The sequence below is a fragment of the Periplaneta americana genome, chromosome 14, assembly GCF_040183065.1.
Source record: "Periplaneta americana isolate PAMFEO1 chromosome 14, P.americana_PAMFEO1_priV1, whole genome shotgun sequence".
NCBI classification, from domain to species: Eukaryota; Metazoa; Arthropoda; class Insecta; order Blattodea; family Blattidae; genus Periplaneta; species Periplaneta americana.
This window is the reverse complement of record NC_091130.1, coordinates 129,007,285-129,016,272: the sequence shown is the minus strand read 5'-3', so window position 1 is coordinate 129,016,272 and position 8,988 is coordinate 129,007,285. Positions and strand designations below refer to the sequence as shown.

The following is an 8,988-nucleotide window of genomic DNA, read 5'->3' as shown; positions in this document are numbered from 1 at the left end:
ATTATAGTAACAGAACATAACCTTCTGCGACAGTATTGGAGTTCCAGCCTCCGTGACATTTCTCTAGTTGTCTTTCGATTGCATATCCGAGAATAATCGAAAACCTGAACTTTAATAAATAGCTACCAGGTGTATAATTACTACATGGTCGAGCATAAAAGAAATAAAAACATCCCAAAACTAATGTCTCTATAAAAAGCCATCATCTTCAATAAAATAATCACATAAATCTTAATTCCACATTAAAAAGTAGTTTGTTATCATCGACATACAAAAATATTAAGAAATGAGATGCCATACCGTAAATATTTTTCTCTCAAATGCTAACAACATGTATCCCAGTATTCTATCAACTTACTGTATAACGCATAAAAATGAATGTATAAGTGTAACATTGATCATTCACAGCACGAACAAAGGTAGTTTCTGAAAACATATAAGAATCTATGTTGAATCTTTCGTACACTACTTTTAATACTTGAATATAAATAATTGATTAAATGGCGATCTTACTCGTGTTAATTGTGTAAGCATGTGCGGCTTACAGCTGTTTCGGTGCTTCTTCACACCATCCTCAGAGCCTACTACCACTTTTCAACAATCGAACGCACCCACACAACAGGCAGCAAAGTTCGAGATGACGCCGAGATCTAGTAGGCTCTGAGGATGGTGTGAAGAAGCACCGAAACAGCTGTAAGCCGCACATGCTTACACAATTAACACAAGTAAGATCGCCATTTAATCAATTATTTATATAAGAATATCTAAATTTAAAAACTTTATCCTTTATTTAGACGTCTCAATAAATATAATGCTTGTGTCTGAATGCTCTATGGTGTTTCTCCAGATAACGTAATACCTACATGCTAAAACTATTTTATTATCTAGTAAAATGACAGTACAGCTTTCCAAAATCAAGTATATTTCTCTTTATTGTTAAATCTGCAAACTGAAAGCACAAAAGAAATAACTAATTTTATTTTACAATTTTAATGTTTCGTTTATTGGAACAAAGAACAGTTTTATTAATAGTTATTATACAGCATATTACTCATTAAACATTAGGCTCATTATATGGAAATTGAATATATACTTGAAAATGTACATAAGTTTTTACTATATATCTAAGATGTACAACATAAACATTACTGTTTAACTACTGGTAGCCTATCATATTTTCATCATATGAGGAGAAACTACATTATTTCAAAATATTAATTACCATAAATCGATTATTTAATAGTATAGGTCTATTCACATAAAATACAAAGAATGTGCTAAATGTCATTGTCGTCATCATCATTAGGTAATAGAAATGACCTTGTTTGCCAGTCCCTCTCATTTTTTATCATCATAGTTTCTTTCTCTACCTCCATACAATTTGTAATAACATCCAACAAAAAAATTACATAGTAATTAAGAATAATTTTACAATGTTTTTAATAAAATGTTTTCTTGGAATGTTTTTTACAGCTAAAACTGACTAAAAGTTATCTTATGATAATTATGTTCAATACATTTTAACTAATTACTAAGAAACTGTTTTCCAGATTATCATATGCAGACAAAATATAAAGTAATCAATGACACGAAATAACTACAGAATCATTCTGAACAGAAATACCTAAGCTAACAAGTAATTTGATGACGACAACGTAAGTGTCGAAGAAGATTGTTTTTATGTTTAGTCTTATATTTACAATATATACAGTAAAACTGTGCTTCTTTTCCACACTCAACTCGAATGTGACGTAGCAGATTTTCTCTATGTCGATAGCTACGCCCACACTTTTCACACCGATGCATACAAAATTCCATATTCCATTCTGCCACTGGAGTCAGCAATGCTTGACTTAAGTCATCCAAATCATAGCATCCTAAAACAATAAGAGATATGTTTTATTGTAACAGTGTTCTATAACTCCTAGAAAAGAACTATGTTAAGAATAAGATTCAGTATTAAAGCAAGACTCTTGCTTAGTTAGCCTTGTGTGAAAGAGGATAATAAATATTTCTCAAAATGAAATCTTGACGTTGTTAGGCCATTTTCTCTCAATGTAATTATGAATTTTGCACTATCATGCAAGACAAAACAACACACATGACAGTTTTAAATTTATTCTTTGATTAGCACTCAACAAAATAAAAGTTTCATTTTCTGATTTATCTCAAATAAATAAAAAAAAAAATTGAGTAATAAAATTTGGATTAATAATTATTAAAACTTAGCACATAACATATTACCACATAACCACTTCATATTTGAGCATTTTTATTCCAGCCCATTAGGGAAGGACAGTTGTGAAAATGCAAACACCAATTTTATAATATTAACACAGTAAAGAAGTTATTGTTAATCAATGATTATACAAGTGTCAAAAGAGTGTATCAAACAATGATGAAACAAAAACCAAGTTTATCTGCCCATTTGAATCGGCTAAAATAGAATGTTGCCGACAGAACAACAGAAACTCTTTCAAAAAATTTGCATCAGGTAAACCATGAGAATGTCTCCAGTGAGCAATTCATTATCTATATCAGAATTTCGAAAATCTGATGTGCCAAAATCCAATTTTCTTATTCAACATGATCGCTTGAACATGCGTCTATATGAGATTGTAATTTTAACTTCGGAAAATTGCATCTTATGTAAAAATGATCCTACAAATTGATAGAAATCACTACTGATATGTGAAGCTCTTCCTCCAGTTATTAATATTGTTCAGCACTACTGGATTGCAAGATGACTATAGCTCCGTTGTCAAATAGCTGAGCATTAGGTACTAACCAACCAAGCAACCAATCGGAGCATTTATCACAAAGAAAACAAGTGAATGGAGAATCAGAGTCTACTGTATACTGACTAGTAGTATTGTCGAAAAGTATTAACTTTTACTTCAGGAATATTTAAGAAATGAAAACGATTACCAATCTAACAAAACTGAAATAAAGCGAGGTGAAATTAATTTCCAGATTCATCATCATTTTGAGAGAGCAAATCCTTACGAAAATATAAACTGACTGTACACTACTGTATTTATACATATTATATTCTTGTCCACATTCGGTTAAAGTACATTATTCACAACACATGCACCATTCAGAATAAATGTTTATAATTCGCTCTTAATATAAGAAGGAATTAAATTTAAATATTTAAATTTAATTTTAATGCTTTACAAAACTTTATGTTTACAGCAAACTGAAGCACTGTTACAGGACATTTTGGTAGTTCACATTTAGGAATTTCCTCCTTGGACATACACATAAATCATTTTAATAATATTAAAGAGTGAAGTATGTTTGACGTGAAATAAGGAAAAGTAGGAACTGAATGAAAAAACCAATGTTCTTTGGTCATAAAAATTTATTAATACCTATAAACAATAGTGAACAATCAATTTGTTGTATACTGTTCTAACCATTGTACAGAATCTGAATGTAATGAATAATCTAACTTATAAACATTGTATTTGAAGTTCAATTTACCTAATAAATGAGATGAAGTTCTGATAATCCTGAAAACAGCAATTAAAATAAGAAAATGAACTGTAATGTCAATATTTCCATATATAATGAGACAGAAACTGTCTTTATAATATATTCTCCCTTCTTTGTCTCCTGCTTTTGGAAATCTCAATATGACTAAAAATATTAATGTCAATTTTAATGCAAAAATTAATAATCACTTCAAAAGTAAATTCAACCAACATGAAAACTGTTTTGAAGGACTTAACAACTGAGTTCTTTTACATAGTAATTACAAAAATTATTCTGTGAATATAAAAGTAGACAGAAAAATTAAACAATTTATTTTTAATCATTTTTATGTACATGACGCAAATGCATGACTAAATTGCTTTTCTGTTTTGCTCGATAACTGCAAACTGGACACTGGAACATAGCTGGTTTGCCACACTCATAACGTTCATGTCTCCACAAAGAACAATGCTGACGATAAACTTTTCCGCAGTTGTTGCATTGGTAAGTTTTGTGCTGTTGTGCCGATATTTCGCTCAACGTACACCTCCAAACTGCAAAAATCAGTATATAATATTATAATAAAAGTAACTGAAGAGAAAAAATTATAAAACTAGTTATTCGCAGGTTTATCCAATTAACTAACATGAATGATCTACAATAATAAATTTATCTATATTTAAAGCACATTAAGAATTTTTATAGAAAATAATGCAAAATTCGTGGATTTATAACCTCTTAAGTCATTACAGAAACAACGCAAACTTAAAGAGTTCAATTAAAATAGTCATGGTCCCTCACTTCTAAAGATTCAAAAGATTCAGAAAACAGACAAGAAAACAAGTTCCTGGGAGAAATAGTCACGATTGGCTAGGCAATTATGGGTAAATACAGCTACATTAAGAATAATATCTAGATAGAATATTACATAGGTATGTTTAAAAAACACCAGTAATATCTCGTAATATTTCGTCCTTTTTTTTTTTTTTAAAGAAGTGTCTTTATTATATCATAATTCATATATTATGCTTCATGTCTTCATGTAGGCCTACACATTCTATTTTCAGTTGAACTTCGTTCTAATCTTTAATGTGACACTATCACTAACACATAAAACATTATTAAAATCAAACTAATATTACCACCTCTATAATTTGTATGATGTATAAACAAAACAGCCTCAAGTCTGTAACACTGAAATTATCTAAGCACTATAATCCAGGCATGAAGACCTGTGCAAAATATTTGGATTCATTTTTTTATAGATTAAATATATTCGTTACAATAAATACAATTGTATCATATATATTAAGAATAAAAATTTATTGACATTTTCAGAATATGTTTTGTTTATTTTGCAACAGAAAAACAATTGTCAGGTACTTTGCAAAATTAAAGTTTTACTTTATATTTTCAGAAATGGACTACAGTATTATTTTTAAAATTCAACAGCATTTTTATTTTAATGTAACGGTATTTGATTTTAAAGATAAAAAATATTTGCTATAAACAATCACTATTCAAACAGCAGTCGTCCTTGTATATTCTACAGTGCCAGTAAACAAAACTGATTTTTTTTTTCAATAACAATTCACACCTTTACATATTTTTTTAAATATCAGAGCTGTATAGTAATTTATCACAGTAAAATGCATACTTTTTTCTTTATTTTTTTACACTCCCTCCTTTCCCCTACCTCTCTCCTTCAGTACATTTTTTTTTTTTTCACTTAAACAACACAGTGTTAGATGTAGCATATGAATGACGACATTTTATATGACGTAACAAATCATGTTTATGTTTTGTTTTATAATGACAATACATGCAATAGAATTGAGCTTCTTTGCCACATTCAACTCTGATATGGCGTGTTAGATTCTCCTTATGGCGATAACTACGACCACATGTTTCACAACGGTGAATAATGCCATATGATTCTCTCCTAGTCTGTAGCAATCCCAGAGCGAAGTCTCCAATATTTATAGTTCCTGCAACAGCAAGATACACATATGTATGTTAGTACTGAATCAATTCCTACAATTGTATTGCAGTATACACAATTCTTTAGTATAATGAACCAAATTAAATATAAATATACACAATTTCGTGTGCAAGGCCTCTCACAAATTAATAATTTGCATTTGGAACAAAGAAGAAAATATACCAGTACAAACGTATTTCTTTAACTTACAAATTTATTTTGAAACAAAAGTATTATATTCATGACGAAATCTACAACTTACAAAACTGTTACTTTGTGTAGAAGCCGTCACTTAAAATAAATCTTAGATAATCTTATCTTATCTCAACTTAGTGTCGTTAGAATTTCCTCCTTACCGATGGTCATTAATCAGATGTGTAAAACTTATATTGCAATTTATGAAATCAAAATACATTTCGAGTGACGCATAACTTGCTACATGGAAATAGAAAACAAAACACCATTGCCCCATAAAGAGTTACATCATAAAAATTTTCACTGATAGTAATACATTTTATTATTGAACACCTTCTGCAATTACAAACTTACTGTAAAAACTGACAAGACCAAAGAAACACTTAATATTGAAACAAAATTCTACCATAATCAAATCAAATATGCTATCCCGAAGCATTGATATGATCAATTTGACTTCAAGGACGTATTTTAAACTAGAGCTTTCTTTCAACCCTTCATTATGCATACACTTGAGAATGTAAACTTTAATATTTCGTAACAAATAATAACAGATATTAGCAATGTGATGAGGGTCATTTCGAAATTAATACCTCCTATTTTTTTGTGTTGATCTATGACATCTGAGATGAATGTTGTATTGTATTGTATTGTATTGTACTAATTTACATTCCATGGTATTCGTACATCACTTCACAGCTGGAATATGGAACATGTAAAAAAATCTTAATAGTACTTCAAAGTCTTAATTATAATCACAGTTGCCCGGGTTCGATTCCCGGTCGGGGCAAGTTACCTGGTTGAGGTTTTTTTCCGGGGTTTTCCCTCAACCCAATACGAGCAAATGCTGGGTAACTTATGGTGTTGGACCCCGGACTCATTTCACCGGCATTATCACCTTCATCTCATTCAGACGCTAAATAACCAAAGCTGTTGATAAAGCGTCGTAAAATAACCTAATAAAAAATAAATATAATCACAGTCTAGTTGAAATATATGCAGAAGTATTTTACAATATAGTCTATTAGTACAACACAAAGATTTAGTACAGTAGCAATACTTAATACAAGACAGAAATATTCATGAAGCATTGTTGAATGTCATAAATTCATCTACAGAATAGAAGGCTTGAGAAATTAGGTACTTCTTTAATTTGGCCCTAAATAATCTCATGTTTTGAGTTTGATTTTTTATATCCATAGGGATTTTTACTGTCATATAACACACTCCTTTTTGATAGCTCGATAGACTTGCTGATGGGGTATGAAAGTTTTTTTTGACGCGTATTTATGCTATTAACAGTTGAATTAGTTACAAAGTTTTCACGATTACATAAGAGGAAGTTTATTAATGAAAAAATATACTGACAAGCCATGGGCATTATTTGTAAGTTTTTTTTAAATGGTCCTACACGATTCCCTACTGGTATTGCAGTAAAGGCTGAACCTTCCCGCTAATGTCCTGTTAGTTTGGTTGTTGTGCCACAGATAACGGCAGCAGGGCAGTCTACCAAATGGCATCTGACATGGGGGTGCGTACGAAACAGAGATGTTATTGAATTCCTCACTGTGGAACAAATTGCACCCACTGACACCCATCGAAACTCGCTAAAGGTGTACAGAGACAATACTGTGGATGCGAGCACAGTGAGGCAGTGGGTAGTATATTTCAACATTGGCAAAAATGACAGTCTTTTTGGATAGGTGGGGTGTGACTCGTTTGGATGTCCTGAAGCCTGGAGAAATTGTCAATTCTGAACGCTATACGAAGATGCTGACAAAGCTGAAGACCCGAGTTTCCAGAGTCAGGCCAGAGAAGAAGAACAACTTTTCGCTTGTAACACGGTAATGCTAGGCCCCACATCAGTTTCGCAACCACTGGGTTTTCCTACCATATCCACTGTATAGTCCGGATTGAGTACCTTCCAGCGGCGGTTCCTCTATATGAGCACAGGAGCACGTGAACACCTTAAAAACCAACAATAACCATACATATTACTGTATTAATATTATTACATCTATTACTTTCCAATGTGCAATAACGTTCCTACATTTTTCGTCTCGAGAGAATGTCCCGTTCGTGTGTCGTGTGTCTTTGAATCTCCATTGGACAGGTTGACAGCAGCTCGCACAATTTTTCTCTAGCAGGGTGGAATAGCCTGAGGCGAGAATATTTTCTGGTTTGTTACAATGGTTACAATAGCTCTGGTTCGCACAAGTCTTAACGTGCTAGTGACAGAGAAACAGAGATGCTCCATCTCCCTTGGGTCTGGCATCCTGTTCCTTTCTCCCTCTTTCCTCGTTTTCTCTCTTTACTCTTTCTTTTCAAAATACCGTTACACGCGGGAGCTGATTCTGTTGTCTTTTGTTCAGCAAAGTAAGGAAAATACAAGCTGCAATGGTGCGTATTGAAAGCTGAAACAGTAACACTTGAAGTTTGGAGACGGATGTGTGTGAAATTGTGTGTTAAATTAAAAGAGGATTAAAACATTCCTCCGCACCATGACAGAAGACCGATTAAGTAAATTGGCTATGTTGGCAGTGGAAAAAAACTTGTTAACGACATTAGAGACTTCAATAATAAAGTTATTGATAAGTTTGCATCTCTCAAAACTAGGTGCATGGAGTTTCTCTACAAATAAATCTAGATCTTCAACACCATCTACAACAGCAGTGAAGGTGAGTCCTATGAATAAATTTTACTCTACTCTTGTTTAATGGTTTTAATTTTGGTTTTATATGCGTAGATTTGGTACATGCATATTAGAACTGGTTTATCTCTGACGTGTCACTCAGCTATACGAGAATATATCAGTGTGTTCATTACTCTTTTTTTTTTGTGAACACCCACCCAAGAAAGGCACGAGCCGCCACTGGTACCTTCAGACACCCAGCTCTTTCGGCCTATGAAAGATGGACTAGGTGGGCAACATTTGCAGACAAGGATGCTGTCATTGCAGCTGTAAAAAGTGGCTTGCCTCTGCTGGTTCAGATTTTTACGAGTGCGGCATACAGGCTCTAGTTCATTGGTGGAACAAGTGTGTAACGAATGGTGGTGACTATATGGAAAAATAACTGTATGTACAGACCCAAAAACAAAATTTGAGCCATCTGAATTTTGATTCTGAATCTGTACCTGAAATCTTGCTTTATTTAAGTGTTGTTATGCTCTCTGTTTGTGTTGTAGTTTCCTTAAAAATAAATAGGAGGCATTACTATCGGAAAGACCCTCTTAGTAATATTGGTTCAATATGCAGCTTAATTAAAAAATTAACTTCTATCAAAGTCTTCAGTCTTAACTCTCCAACTTATTACAAAACACGTAACAGACTT

General features: G+C 32.2%; 1 long non-coding RNA gene across 2 annotated transcripts; it reads right to left on the bottom strand.

Annotated features, from left to right (window-relative positions):
• Positions 1–923: 923 nt before the first annotated feature.
• On the bottom strand, positions 924–8,778 carry LOC138713736 (uncharacterized). 2 transcript variants are annotated; one of them, XR_011335977.1, is made up of 3 exons: positions 5,672–5,770; positions 5,138–5,468; positions 924–4,034 (listed from the first exon to the last, which is right to left on the bottom strand). It is a non-coding gene; the product is annotated as an uncharacterized lncRNA (long non-coding RNA). The 2 variants fall into 2 exon arrangements; XR_011335976.1 differs by lacking the exon at positions 924–4,034 and having other exon boundaries at positions 4,456–5,468; positions 5,672–8,778.
• Positions 8,779–8,988: the final 210 nt, after the last annotated feature.